This window comes from Harmonia axyridis, chromosome 3 (genome assembly GCF_914767665.1).
Source record: "Harmonia axyridis chromosome 3, icHarAxyr1.1, whole genome shotgun sequence".
Lineage (NCBI taxonomy): Eukaryota > Metazoa > Arthropoda > Insecta > Coleoptera > Coccinellidae > Harmonia > Harmonia axyridis.
In genome coordinates, this window is record NC_059503.1 from 55906426 (window position 1) to 55922863 (window position 16438).

General features: G+C 33.5%; 1 protein-coding gene across 2 annotated transcripts in view; it reads right to left on the reverse strand.

The window, feature by feature from the left end:
• The window catches only part of LOC123677201 (zinc finger protein rotund-like), a 295742-nt gene that overhangs the window by 144802 nt on the left and 134502 nt on the right, over window positions 1–16438 (reverse strand). The gene's annotated exons all lie outside the window — the stretch shown is intronic.

Below are 16438 nucleotides of genomic sequence, written 5' to 3' on the forward strand. Positions count from 1 at the left end.
CAACTAGAATTTTCGAGTTTTGACATGACACGGTAAGGTTGTATCCACTGATGATGAATTTGAAGTTGAAAAACTAATCATTCGATCGAACTAAAAACTATGTGTGTAAGTAGTTAGTTGTAAAATATGAAAACAAATGCATTGGTGAGGATCGTTTTAGATATACATATGGATATATCAGAAATCATTATTCATCGGTTAAATACATGTGTCAATTACAGGCCATCAATCTATCCAATCATAAAAAACAATTTTATAGCTTATCAAAATGTACAATTGATCTTTTCTGAATATGTTATTGAAGTTGTGAAAGAAATAATCCTTTTTTACGATTTATTTATGAATGGGCGAACAAACATATGTATAGAAACATGAAATCAGTCACTAACATCAGTAGAGCAAAAAATATTGTAACATAGGGAAATCATGTTTCTTGATAACCAGATAACTGATAATTCCAGAAATTAACGAGGTTTTCAACTCATTGGTTGAATTTTTACTGAACTAATACTTGAATGTATATATATTGAATAAATATTAATTATAGTAATAACAATATACATATAGCTCTGCTATTTTTTCCAGATATGCAAACATCTAATTGAATAAAAATAAAATTACTATAACGAAGACAAAAATAATAACCATCAAACACATAGAAATCAATTTGTCAGATCAAAATTGATCACCTATCAAAAAATGAGAGAATATTTGGTGTTGCTTCTAGGTACAATTCAGAAGCTACTAGTGAGATAATAATAAGTAACAACTGTGAAGATATAGGAGCTCAACTATATGAAAGCCAATTTGAGTTATTCTCAATATTCGAATATTTTTCCACGTATAGAAAAAAGAATCAAAGAATCAAATATTCCATTAGTCCAGTATTTCAAAATTACACATATTTTTCAATATTGGCTGAAATTTCAAGGGAAACGAAGATAATTAATAATAATAAAATGTATATGTTATAGGTAATTCATTATTGATATGCATCAAGTTCAAAAAAGTTTCTCATATGATTAGGCATGGACATATCTATTAAAGCAGGAACATGATTTCTTCCATATATCTTTTGATCGATATCTATCTATTGATGTTTAAGCTAAGTGAGGGTTATGTTACGTTTCGTGAAAAATCATCCTCCAAGGCTGAATAATTTGCAGATTTCAATATTTTGAATCCTAAAGGTTAAATTTGAATTTATTCGTATTTTTCCGCTGCTTGACTTCAGAAACCAGAAGCAAGACATCAAATATGATAAAAACTCATCAACCATAAAACAATAATTAACAGGTCACACCTCACAGGATTGCAACTTTCCGCAACTGCACTGATTGAATTTTAATCAATTAATCGTATTTATATTCTGCCACTTCTTCCTGGTGTCTTTCAATCACGGAAAAAACTATCGCATGCAATCATACCCCTTCTTCTTCCAACTCTCGAGGGGCGAAACCGAAAAAATCGTTGGAAGAAAAAAAAAATCCAACGAACTCGATTTTTTTTTCTCGACAGAGAGCGAGACATAAAAAATTACCTTGCATAAGAAGCTTGTGGGGTGGATTCCTTTCACACAGTTGTTTTGCATACGCAGCCGATGATACAAACCAGGCATTGCTTACCCACAAAGACCCCTGAGGCGTTTAAGAGAAAGGGTTGGTACCTGTTTATTGGATTAGTGCTCATCTCGGTGTAAAAATATTACAAGTACATTTAAATTTGGGGTGCAGGGAAGACAATGAAATCGGCCTAAAAGCTGATGATAGAGTTCCAGGGTGAAGTGAGTCTCTATAAAACGATTCGATTCAGGTTCTTGTCAAATTTTCGTAGAATTACATCCGATATAGTGAAAGAATCTCAAAATCGAAGTTAAGTACAAAATAAACTATGGTGCAAAAAAAACGCAACAAGTTGATATTGGGTAAAATTCGAATTTTCATAGTTTTCTTATTTTTGCTCAATTTTCAACATTTTTTCAGTAAACTTCAGATAAAAGTATCAATTCCAACTTGCATATTGATTCATTTGTTAAATGCTGGCTTATTCGTCACTCTACAGCGTTAATCAGTAGTTAGTAGTCAGAACCTAATTTTGAAACATCCTGTGAAAAAATGTTGTGTTTAAATTTCCTCAAATTACCAATTTTCATTAAGAACCATTCCTTTTCAACATTTTTTTTGGTTTATGGCTTCAAGTGTACAAGTTCATTTTTAATAGAAAAAACTTGCGAGAGGGGGTAATACAATACAACTGAATATAAAAAAGAACATTTCCTCAAGTAATTCCCGTTACAGTCGTATTGATATGTTTTGAAGTTCGATTTTTTACCTGAATTCTATAGGTTTCCATAAATAAATTTTGAACGGATTCATTATCATTATAACTGAACAACATATTGTTGCCATTTCATTGGTAGACTCATAAACTGAGCTTTCGCACTGGTATAATGAGCAAATCCATATCAAAATTTCTTCATTTCCTTAAATTGGGTGAACTGTTGATTGGAGTTTATTGTCTCCTAAAAACACTCAAGACATGAACCAAAAACAAACAAAAAAAATTGACCAACAAATTATTTCACAGGATGATTCAAAATTATGTATGGTTTAACAACAAACTCCTGATTAACCCTGTATGGTGACTTACAAGCCAGCATTCCAGTTTGCTGAAAAAAATGTTGAAATTTTAGCTAAAAATAAGGAAACTAAGAGACTTTGACCAAATATCAACTTGTTGCATTCTTTTTGCATCTGAGTGTATAGGATAAAAGATAAAAAATTGATGGAATAAAAAATGATGGGCCAATAGAAGGTTTACAAATAATCACAATAATTATACGAATTGCTGATTTTGAAAGAGGACGATGATAAGATTGTAATGCATTATGTTCAAAGAGTACAGAGTGTCCCAAATTCTATGCTCATTGAGAGCATTTCGAGAACTGTAAGGGAAAAAATCATGCAGATCATAGATATCTTGACACATTCTTTTGTTACAGGGCGTTTCCGAAAAATAAATGTTTGGGTATCCCATTTAAAAAACACCAATCTCTCAAATAGTATGTAATTGATATTATATAAACCATAAAAAGAAAAATTAGTTTAATCTTGAACATATTTGAAAAAGTCATTTTCAGAACCGCCCTGTAACTCGTGAACAAATCATAATATCAATGATCTTATTTCTGATCTCATTATTTCGAGAAAAAGATCGGGGGTCCTTAGAGATTATTGAAGAAGTCTTATAGTTCTCGGAATTTGTTGAAAGACAATTCTCCAGTGCAGCTCTTACAGTTACAAAAACCCGCAATAGGTTGGGCGACAAATCTATAAGATGCCTCATGTGTCTTAGATCCTGGATGGAAAATTATGAAATTAAACGAAGCCTGCAAGTTTCTCAATATTGAGAAACTTCATTATTTTTTATTTTGTTATGATTTGATTTATGTTTCTATTTCAAAAAAGCTAAAATTTTCGGTTCTTTTACACAATAAATTTAATAAATAAAAGTGTTTTTTTGCAAGGTTTCTTCCCATTTCATCATGTTTTCATCGATGTGACACTACACAATAAAACTGCTGAAAATCAAGTAGCTTGATATGATTCAAGTAATTGGTAAATAAATACTTGACTTGAAATCAAGTCAAACTCAAGCCAAGTAGCTTGAAAATCAAGCCAAGCCGTGAATCCCTAGTCAAGATCAATTCTTTCAATTTTATATCCTGTACTCTCAAAGTTCATCATGTGAAATAGATTCTAACGGAAGGCTATCATAATAAACCATCAATTAATATACGTAGCCTTGTTGAAAAACCCCCCTTGAATCATAATTTCTGTTCAAACCACGAAGGACATCGTCAAACGCCAATTCAGTAGAAAATAGTGGTATAAGGTTGTCTCAACGACCAGAGAAAACGGTTGAGAAAAGCGTAGAAGCCCAACCTCGACAATCTAACATCCATTAATAAAACTCCCCGGGCTAGCATACAGTATGGGTAATTACCAGATTTCAACCCTTTCAGACGGAGGATACCTCTTCCTCTGTCTCACAGGAATAAAGAAGGGATTATCAGCGAAGGTATTCATTAAACCAGGGCCCTGTTGAATGCGTCACGTGAGGTATGCAAAAGACTTGTGTGAAAAAATCGTTCTTACCTATAGTTTTTTTCCCCGGCGGAGGGTAGAGGGATGCTATATGAAAAAATTGGTGGTCGTTAATTTTTTTTTACTATCTTGTAATGTATTCGCACCCTTTCTGTTTTTTTTTTTCGAGATGGACAAAAAATGTGGAGGTATTTCGCATTATGTTCCAATGAAATAATATGTTGAATAAAAAATTTAAAAAAATTAATCGGAGACTAGGGTGGGTTGACTCGATTACAATGAGAGTTTGCAGTTGGAATGATTTGATTTAATTTAATAAACGATTCAAACGAGGTGTTAAAAACAGTCTCTATTCCAAAATTAATTTTAAATTGTCTTAATTTCATGGGTGCTGATAGTACAAAGAAAATTACATCAGCTGCACTGTGTATCAGTTAATGATTTTTCGTTTTCAAAATTTCTTTATCTCTAAGAATTCATGTTTTTCAGATATGAATACCTAATGTTATGATTATGGGCGACTTGTAATTCTCTAATCCATTCATTTTCAGGTTGAAATTGATTAACTGTAAAGTTGTAAAATTTTATGCAATGTCATTATAACTATACATATATCAATACGGTAGTAATTGAATGTCAGAATTTAATGAAATGAAACGTTGATTGGCTTTTAGCAAAAGTAATGGGTTGTAATATTTTTTTTCCATTTTTTCCGAATTTTCATGATTTGCATAATGGCGTTATGGTTCTACTCTTGGGTTTTTGATAAATAATCAATAGGATCATATGGTCTGCTCAGATGTCAGCGAATTTTTTTAAATAATTTCAATATGATTGAAATGAGGTGCAGTTCGATTAGAAAAGAGTTTTCAGACAGCTGAAAATATGCAGTCATTTTGAACTCCTTGAGAGAATTCAGATTGTGTTCCTGTTTTTACACATGGTCTCAGTTTCAATCTGTCAAAATGAATGTTTCCTAGTATTGTGATATTTCTTTGATTTGGTTTATCTTTAATTGATATTACTGGTAGATATTGAATAGAGTTGAGTAATCTTATCCATTTGAAATTATATGCGGGAAAATATTTTGAAAATTATTCAAAATTATTTGCAAATTCAGGGTATGCTATTTGCAAAAATGGACTTATTGACATTTTTTAAAGATAATTTTTTAACATTGCAGTATTTTTCGGACCAACTGTAGAGTAATCCGGAAATTTCCAGAAGACTCTAACATTTCAGGAATGCAATAAAAAATAAGTCGTACAATTATCTCCAATGGTTTTGAAGAATAGTAATTTACGTAACAAGTCCGGAAAATAGGGTTTTTTTGGACGAATAGACAAAATTCCAGGACGAGCGTAAGCGAGTCCTGGAAGTCTGTGAGTCCAAAAAAACCCTTTTCGGGCGTGTTGCGTACAATATTTTTTCGGCAACCATGTAAAATAACACTATCGCTGCTGCTTTCCATATTTTATTACGATTGCGATAAAAAAACATGCAAATTTTTGACAACTAATTTCATATGAACTGTCAGCCGTTATCTCGGTTGTTATGGATTCTATGATTCTTTTCCGGCCTAGTCCGGGAAGTACGTACTTTCCGGACTAGGCCGGGAAATGCTACTTTCTCAGAGAAAAAGCGTCCGGGAAGTGAGCACTTTCGGACGGTTGCCGAAAAATTATATTTATTTCGAATTGTTATAAAAATAAAATTTTTCGAAGAAAAAAGGGCTATGTCAAAAAGTAGATACCACAGACAAAAAGTATGGTATTTCGAAATTAGAATTTCATGAAGATTATGAGTATGATATAAAAATACGGCATTCCCAATCGAAAAAACAGGGTAGTATTGTGCTTCCACACTTTTAGTTCAGCTGTCAGAAATAATTCATGCTTATACGCTGAGTACGTTGATTCCGTCAAAATTTGAATCTCCTAGCCCAAAATACGTAAGAGTTATCGAGTTATCGACCGTTCGAGCACAATTGATTCACCCTGTATATACAACTGAAATATCATTCATTTCTGTTTATACATTTTATTCAGAAACACTTTGTAGACCCCCCAAATTTCAACATTTCAACTGAATTGAATGAAGTAGTGCACTTAGAGCCATGAATAAAAAAACAAAATGTTGAAATGTTCTTGATGAATATTGGTTATTTAAATATTTTACCATGAAATTATTCCACTGGATGTTTCAAAATAGGAGATAAACAACAAACTTCTGATTAACCCTGTATAGTGTCTAATGAGCCAGCATTCAACAAAATATTGAATATGCCAGTTGAAATTAATAATTTTATCTATAGTTTAGAATATAGAAATAATTTCGAAAATTGAACTAAAAATAAGAAAACTATGAGACTTGAAATTTTACCAAATACATATCAACTTGTTGCGTTTAAACATTGGCGTTGATATGGAACATGTTTTCGTTATTTTCTGTATTTCGCTGTATTCTTATATGGTTGCGAACTGCGAATTATAAAAAAAGAACGACAACAATAGAATAGAAAATCTTGCACCAGAATTTTTCATGATGTGCCGTTGAACCAAAGTTGCATGGTCCACCAATTTCAAATGAAATATTTCATAACCGTCGAGAGAAACATTCCATTGCACCACCACTAACGATAGAGGGATGATTTACACTATTCAAAAGGAACACAGAGATCGAATAAAGAAAAAAGACGAGCAAACAATACAACAAAAGATCTCACATTTGCATACGGCAAAACCACTACACCGTATAGAACGAGTGGATATTAAACAAAAAAACGAACCCCGAATTTTTTCTCTCATTACCCTTAATTTTTTCTCAACCCCTTACCTGAGCCTCCGAGTCTTCTCACGGATTCAAATGAGCAAGCCATCATCTATCTTTCGTTTGTCTAATCCTTAATAGCCATTTTTGTCACGATAGGCCATTTGCATATCGTTTGTTTAGGGGCTGATGGGGAAGATGCGCGACCCCCCTGTACAAATATGCAGATGGTTCTGTCTTAAAAACCATCCCGGGTACTGTTCCTATAGTTTTTCCTGCATTATCTCACGGACAGACTGAAAAAGCAGGTTTTAATTCATTCATGGATTCATATGCGAAAATTCTTACCCCGGTGTTTTTTTCTTTTGGTAGTGTAGTTTTTCAAGTATGACGGGAGACAATGGGGTGCTCAACCCGGGCTACCTTCAGACTTGTCCGATTTGAATTTCGTTTTTTCAAGCTTGGAATTGTGTGAAAAAAAAAGAACCCTAAAGTTTTGAATGATACGGTAAAAACTGATTTTCAGGTTGAGAACATTTTCGATTGACTTTTGGTCGGTTTGGTGAATTTCTATTCGTTGAAGATATTCTTATGTGTTATATATTTTTTTTCGTTTGGAGAAAATCTAATTTTTCTTTTCGATGAAAGATATATGAAGTTGAGTTTTTCTCTTGCTTTCAAATCCCTTTTTAAGCTGAATGTGCAGTATAAATTCCAATGTTATCGAAAATGTTGAATTGTTTTGCAGAATGCTTCTCATGACATTAAACGTAAACTTTCAAGTCCTTATTCACAGCAATTGGGAACAAGTATAAGCACTCAGGTGGAGCGTACAACAAAACGAATTCATATGAAAAAAATCTCCAAATAAGATTATATCCAATAATGTTGAAATAATTCACATGCACAGTCTGCAATATAAACTCTCAATCACTGCGTAAAAATGAATTAAAAACCTTTTCACTACTTTTTCTTACTTGGTTCTTCCCTTTAGTTCGTTTATGGTTCCACAAAGCTTTTTCAAACATTTCCAGCGTATGTGTTTTTTCTTCATAATGAAAGCTTCTTTAGTGACTTTTAGAAGTTCTCTCAGTTATTTTTTGTGAATTTCTGTTTGTTTACTGTGGTGATTTTCTTAATTATCTGTTTTTTCTCCCTTTCGCTTTATTGTTATCAAATTATTTATAATCCACGGCTGCATTTTTCTTTGAACTTTTTGAGTGGTGTACTCAAAGAATCAGTTGGTACAAAAATAGTTTATTTTAGTTTTGCAAGTATTCTAATAGTTTATGAATTCTATTTATTTTTTGTAATTTTGAGTTTACTCAAAGAATCAGTTGATATAGAAATAGTTTCTTTTAGCTCTGCAAGTGTCCTAGTAGTTTATGAATTACATTTTATTCTTGTAATTTTGAGTTTACGGGTTGAAACCTCTACTTTATTTTTTGTAATTAATAATAATAATTGAACTGGAAAGAAAAATTTTGGGGATCATTACATCAAATATATCGAGTTGTTTTCGTTTGATAGGTATAAAAAGTTTGCTGTAAAATACTTCTTCAACACTTGTTTTGAGCGAAGCAAAAGATTAGATTCTTCGCACCACCAGCTTGTCAAAACAGCTCAAATTTTTTCACCAGTTTCACTATTACTGTTCGAGATCGTTCTACACAAAAAACCAAAAGTGCTTTAGCTTTGTGATTTCTTTTCACTTTCACCATTTTTGTAGTGAGTTTCAATGTTTACAATACGCTGTTGAAGCGTGTATCTTTCCATTTTTAGTAATGACGTAGTTTTCCTTGTCAAATTTGGAAAAATGACAGCTTCAAAAGTGACAACTGCTCAGATAGCTAGCTGTTCAAAATGGAACATCTGATAGGACAACCTTATGTTATAATAATCAATCGAGAAAAATTTTACTATCGTAAAAAGCATAGAAATATCTTCTCGGATTAAACTATTGACACAAATATGGTCTATAACTATTGGAAAGAATTTCCTAAATTGTTGAAGTTATCTTAGATTCAAAACCAAGTTCGATCATTTTCATTAATATTTATGTCACCTACAAATATCTCAACCTCTTTGTAATCAAGAGATAAATATTGACGATTGATACATTCTTCTTTTCATTCGAAAATTACTACAGCTTCATTCATGCCTAAAAGAACTTTTACCAATTTTCTGCATCTGCTGAAGATTCAACATACATATTTATTTCTTCGCTTCGCTGGTCTACAATACGGAAAAATCTCGTTTGCATCCTCTCAATCGATACGACACTCATCATATCATTATCCTTTTAAGTGATCGAATGTCAATGTAAGTATCGCCTTACAAAACCGAACAATCCAAATATGAATCCATAAAAATTAACATAATGAACAAGGGTGCGTAAGTTATACCGATAAACGGACAACAATGAAAGACGATCGTAAAAATCGATCAATCGTACAAAGAGGAGAATATCGAACGGGAGCAGAGGGCATCATTTTGCGAACCCTTCTTCTTCGATTCCAGCGCACGACGATCTGTTCCCGATAGAATAGAATATCTTTATCTGATTTGAAGGTGCGGTAACGATAGGTCGATTCGAATGAATAGGTTTTATTGGAGTTAGTGATGAGCATTGTACGTCAGTCAAAAAAGTCTATTTAGTTTGGATAGAATGTTGATTATAGGGATGATGAACGTTCTCTATGCGATTATTACAGCCACTAGAATCTTTCGAAAGCAACATGCGATAGCCGTATTTGATGGTAAATCGACAATAATGAATTGTAAATGATACGCATCTCTCATCCAACTTATTTTAGGTGACGTTAAGTATGGAAATTCTCCATATGACAAGAACGATTCAAAAAAATTGTCGATTTTTTTATCGTTAAATAATAAGCTCAGCTTATCAGCTTACTTAAACTTGAGAGGGGACACCATTACGCTGCTCAGTTCAAAACGAAATCAGAGATATTTCTTCTTACAACTGATTTTAATGCGGTTTTCACATAATTTCCTTTAACAATAATCTTCATTGTAGAAAGTAAAATATTTTTAATTTTCGAATGAGAAATAAAAATTTTGGTAACTTTTCGTCTTTCGCAAAAAATTTATGATTATGTTCAAGGTACAAAGCACTGATATATTTTTAACATATTCATGAAAAAAGCCTACCAAAATTCATTATAAAAGAGGTAAAACTTTAATTATCTTACAGTTATTATTGCAATAACTTCGTACACCGAACAAAGTTTGGTCATTGCAGGAGCGCCAGAGGGAAAATGAATGTGGAGCAAAGTTTGACTGATAGGCGAAAAACCACAAGGTGATAATCCCTCTCAAGCGTTTCCTACCGTATGTAGTATGTTCACAGTGCTTCCATTCAGTCAATTCTTTCCAAATATATTTTCGATTTTCACTCAAATTCTGCAATAAAAAGTGCTAAAAATGTAGTATAGAAAGCACGTTCCTATAAGTCGATTAATAGATATTTATTGTACAAGACGATCTTTCACGTTCGAGAAGATAAAATGATTTTATCGTCATATGCATTACAACATTTTTTCTACAGCAAAAGCAGGTGAAAAATAAAATTTAATAGCAAATTGTAATTTTTGGCACAAAAACCACAACTTTTTGCTCTGTTTCTATAGGTATATAAATTACTCTATCAACAAATGTAAAACAAAGGACCCCGCACGTTTAGTAGGGAAAATGGCTTTCCGTGAATTTGGCTGAATTTTTGATATGTTGTAGTTCTTGATGAACTGATCAGAAAAGTCCTCAGCCATAAAGCTCAAAAATGGACAGTTTTCGAGATATGGAGCTTTGAAAATGGATTTTTTGCAATTTTCGGGGTTTTTGCTCATCAATCAGGGAGCTCTCATTTCTGGTTTTTATGGAATTTGGATGTTCGGCGGCCAGAACCCGACTGAGAAATGATCTTCCTTGGTTATATTAGGCACCGCCATCGATAATTTCTTATACACTGCTCCACATTGGCTATGAAATGAGATACAAAATCCAAGATCTTCCATACATCTTTTCATGCCACAAGATAACGCCAGAATAATTCACATGACCGAGAAACGACATATTTTGAGATTTTTTTGAAGGGAGACCATAATAACTGAATCCTCATATATCTGATGTCCAGTAATATCAAATATGTTAGCCAAAATGTTCATAACCAAGCACCGCGAGCTGTAATGGGGGAAAATGGGAAAATCATAATCATATATCCTCAGGGATAACAATTGTTATCACTATTGATGTCATTCACATATGATATGTGATTTGTTTCTCACAAATATCGATAATCTGACAATGGGGTGCCAAGACATTTTCCTCAGAATGTCTCGAAATTGATGATAGCATCTCACAGACGAACGAATCCGTGAAAATGTCTGCAGTTTTGATACAATATAGTACTATCCGGGTAGAATATAGAAGTCCAAGTGTTGGAAGCTAACTATGAATGGAACTTCCGATATTAACCCACGAATTCTTGAAAATATTTTTTTTTTCTATGAACTTTTTGAACTTCACACATACGAATGAATACTATCTAATAATATGATCATTGGCAAAATGAATGAGTAGATCAATCAAACAATATAATAATGAGAGTAACATTCATATTATTAGATAGTATTCATTCGGATGTGTGAAGTTCAAAAAGTTCATAGAAAAAAAAATATTTTCAAGAATTCGTGGGTTAATATCAGAAGTTCCATTCATAGTTCGCTTCCAACACTTGGATTTCTATATTCTACCAGGATAGTACTATATTGTATCAAAACTGCAGACATTTTCACGGATTCGTTTGTCTGTGAGATGCTATCATCAATTTCGAGACATTCTGAGGAAAATATCTTGGTACCCCTTTGTCAGATTATCGAGATTTGTGAGAAACAAATCACATATCATATGTAAATGACATCAATAGTGATCACAATTTTTATCCCTGAGGATATATGATAATGATTTTCCCATTTTCCCCCATTACAGCTCGCGATGCCTGGTTATGAACATTTCGGCTAACATATTTGATATTATTGGACATCAGATATATGAGGATTCAGTTATTAAAAAAATCTTAAAAAAATCTCACAATATGTCGTTTCTCGGTCATGTGAATTATTCTGGCGTCATCTTGTGGCATGGAAAGATGTATGGAAGATCTTGGATTTTGTATCTCATTTCATAGCCAATGTGGAGCAGTGTATAAAAAATTATCGATGGCGGTGCCTAATATAACCAAGGAAGATCATTTCTCAGTCGGGTTCTGGCCGCCGAACATCCAAATTCCATAAAAACCAGAAATGAGAGCTTCCTGATTGATGAGCAAAAACCCCGAAAATTGCAAAAAATCCATTTTCAAAGCTCCATATCTCGAAAACTGTCCATTTTTGAGCTTTATGGCTGAGGACTTTTCTGATCAGTTCATCAAGAACTACAACATATCAAAAATTCAGCCAAATTCACGGAAAGCCATTTTCCCTACTAAACGTGCGGGGTCCTTTTACTGGTTTCTGCGGAGTAGCAAACATGAAATGTACGGAAAAGAATTAACACAAGAAGAAGAAAACCAGCTATCAGATGTAGAAGATGCAATAAAAAAGATGAATAATAAAAGTTGAAACATTTTATCTTCCCTCGCTGTTGAAGTGTTACTTTATCTACCCTTGCGGTTAAAGTGATTCTTTACCTACTCAAAAGAGTTGCTCTAACAACATTCTAACATTAAATATTTAAAAAAAATATTATTTTTTAGCACCATTTTTTATTCACTAGCAGATCTTCCTTTAAGCGATAAACTCTTGAGTCCAAATTATTAAAAGAACAATATTTTACCTTCACTATATTTATTTTCCCGTCAATTGTTTCGGTTTTTATTGTTTTACTCATCATTTCAAAAAAAAACTTTCGTGAAGACCGAAACACTGATAACAGTATGGAGCAGAAATTCCTATATGAAACCATTTATTTATGGACACGAAACTGCATACCAAATCGAAATCATATTTTTCCTCAGATTTTCTCGCAGCTTTTTTATTTTGGCGTTATGCCAGGGGCCCACTATAGACGCGGATCTCATTTTGAAGGTGTAAATCGAGGTGTTAATAGAGTTAGTTTGAAAATCTTTTTTTTTTTCAATGTGTATAGAGTCGTCAGAAGTACAATTTAATTTTTTTTCCATATAGACAGGCTGTTCAAAAACAAAGATTTGGACCAAAGTTCACACTTTTTTCAATGTAAAACCCTGTAAATGAATAAATTCAAAAATGTAATGGCAAGCTCAAATCAAGATGAGATTTTTCAGATCACTTAGAGTCACCATTTACAAGAAAATGGCGAAAAATTGAAAATATGGATTCAGGTGTAGGAAAACCTTATAAAGATAATTGGTGGAATGGATGTTGTATTTGGCAGAGATCACTCAGTGCCAAAATGACGATTTTATCAGAAATTCAGCTTGGATTGAGTACGCCTTGCCAAACATTGTATTTGAAGTATTCAGAATGTACCAGAAACATAACCAGAATAATTCATACATCTCTATTTTTTGTTGTGCGAAATACTTAAATATATCTTTTAGCTTTTATCTTCGATTTCTGTTGATATCATAACATCATAAACGTTATATTAACGTACCTGTGCCCATTGGCTTTCTTACCAGTTGCCAGCAGTTGGGATAAATATACCTATTCCCTGAATACTTTATTCCATGGGGTTTGAATAGGTGATTTGTCATAAAAGCTGTTTGGCATTTGCCTGATCTAATTTCGAAGTATGGTTTTATCAGAATTGTTCGAAGTTTATCATGGACATTCAAAGATAAAACAGAAGATGACTAATTCACTTCAACTCAAAAATGTCTCCATAAATTGGACCTGTAGACCACGAGACAAGTAAATATCCTTATTTCGAAAAAGCTGAAATTCGTATGAAATTATCTACAGTATAACTAGGATAATGATTTGTAAAAAGGAGCAGAAGAAACAACAAACCTAACGGATATTTAGGCGCAATCCACTATGTATAAACCGAATGAAATCAACCAAATGAAGAAGATGCACTCATTTCATCCACTGATGAAATAAGCCATAGCAATTTTCAGCTCGACAGTCTTCCGTCACTTTTTTCTCATAACCCAATATAGCGATTCCCTCCACGACCAATTATTCAAATCGGCAGACCGACAGGGCGAAATAATCCTCGCAAAGCGGAGAGGACTGGAAGGATTCAAAAGGATCGCGAATTATGCAAAAGAAACCCGAAGATTAGGCAGGCCGGTAACATTTTTTACGGTACGGGGTTCAAAAGATTCATCTTGTGTCGCCCTTAGCCCGCGGGGGGTGGTTTTTAATATCGGGGATCGATGTAAGAAAAATAGCCGACATGAGTGCTTAGTCGAGATGGAATAATGCGGGATCGGAAGGGTTGTAAGTTCCCTCCTTTAGTCCTGAAGATTTTCGCTTTGAGCTGGGATGTAATCAAGTGTAGTAACATTGTCTTTCGGCCGTTGTGGTAGAACCTTAACCTGTCTTAGTCGGTTTAACGGTTTCAGTCTTAGTTTATTATGTTTCTTTTCAAATAAAGAGAGGATACTTTTTGATCTTTATTTAATTCGATAGAAATTCACTTCGCCAATAAATCAACGCACCACTAAAAATTAGGCAAAACACACATTTTCGCCAAAACTACTTGACTTATTTGGAAGTTTTTTTTAATGACATACCATTTTCTTCTGAACGTTAGTGTCTGAACTGTATCTGTATGAAAGCCTCTATTTTATAGATATTCAGGTGACGCAATTACACCCTGTTTTTTTTCTTTGAATTTGTTACGTTCTGTAGAGTGTAACAGTTATATAGGGTGTTTTTTTTCGAGGTATATAACTTTAAGTTGGCATTATTGTTCAAGATGGCGACCGATTTAACAGCTGTCAAGTGATTTATTCTCAGTTTGGTTTGGCAATTCATCATGAATAGACTCACGCCTGAACAACGCTTGCAAATAGTGCAATTTTATTTCGAAAATAATGGTTCTTTGAGGAATACGTATCGCGCACTACGTCCATTTTATTTTGTTAAGCGATGAAGCGCACTTTTGGTGGCTTCGTCAACAAACAAAACTGCCGCATTTGGAGTGAAGCTAATCCTCAAGTGTATGTCGAAACACCGTTACATCCAGAAAACTGACTGTTTGGTGTGCTTTATGGGCTGGTGGAATCATTGGTTCGTACTTCTTCAAAAACGATGATGGCCAGAACGTTACAGTCGATGGTGATCGGTATAGAGCCATGATTACTAACTTTTTCATTCCTGAATTGAACAACCATGATGTCCAGGCGCTGTGGTTCCAACAAGACGGCGCAACCTGTCACAGTGCTCGTACCACAATCGATTTATTGAAAGACACGTTTGGTGACCGCCTTATTGACCTGTGAATTGGCCTCCAAGATCTTGTGATTTAACACCGCTAGACTGCTTTCTGTGGAGCTATGTGAAGTCATTGGTCTATGCGGATAAGCATCCGCATTGACCATCTGGAAGACAACATTCGCCGTGTTATTGATGATATACGGCCACACATGTTGGAAAAAGTCATCGAAAATTGGACGTCCAGATTGGACTACATCCGAGCCAGCCGTGGCGGTCATATGCCAGAAATCATATTCAAAATGTAATGCCACAAGCTTATCTTGCGGATAAATAAAATTCATGTCAATAGAATAATCCATCGTTGTTTCATAGCAATTTAAAGTTCTACAGCTCTAAATAAAAACACCCTTTATTATCAAGATGGAATTGAACTTACACTTCAGCCTTATCTTTTTTCAACTTCTTCATTTTTTATTTCACTTTTATGTGCATACAGTTTACACACTAATGATCAGAAGAAAATAACCTGTCATTCAAAAACAGAAACGTCCAAATCGGACAAATAGTTTTGACGAAAATGGATCTTAAACTTTTGCCTAATTTTTATCGGCGAAGTTTAGTTCAATGTGTTTATTTATTAAACCCTTGCTATCGCTCAAAGAAAAAGTTCTGTAACCCCTGTACAATTTTCACATTTTGGGATGTTGAAAATACAAAAATCGTAATCGAAAAATTTATCTGCAGATTGTCCAGAAATCCAGAAATGTATGTAATTTGGCAGCATATTATTGTGGGTACGTAGGTTGAACTACGTAGGTAGGTATTTCATATTGATTTATTTTCGACATTTCGTTCAATCCAATTCGTTTCGAAAATAATTCTCAATAAATTTTAAATCTAGAATATAAATGTGAGGCAACTTTATTTTTAACAAGACGGCGCTTAGTACCCCACACAAGCAACGAAAAATCGCAATTCTGTAAGAACTGTTCCTTGGCCGTGTTCTTTTACGAAGAGGTGATCACAATTGGAACAATGAACACATTTTTTTTTCAGTGAATTATCAAAAATTATTACAGAATCCGGGTTTATGTTGTTGTTCATAATTTCCGGAAAACTAATACTCAGATACTTTTCATACATAAAAAGATCACCTAACTTTGATTCCAAATTTTT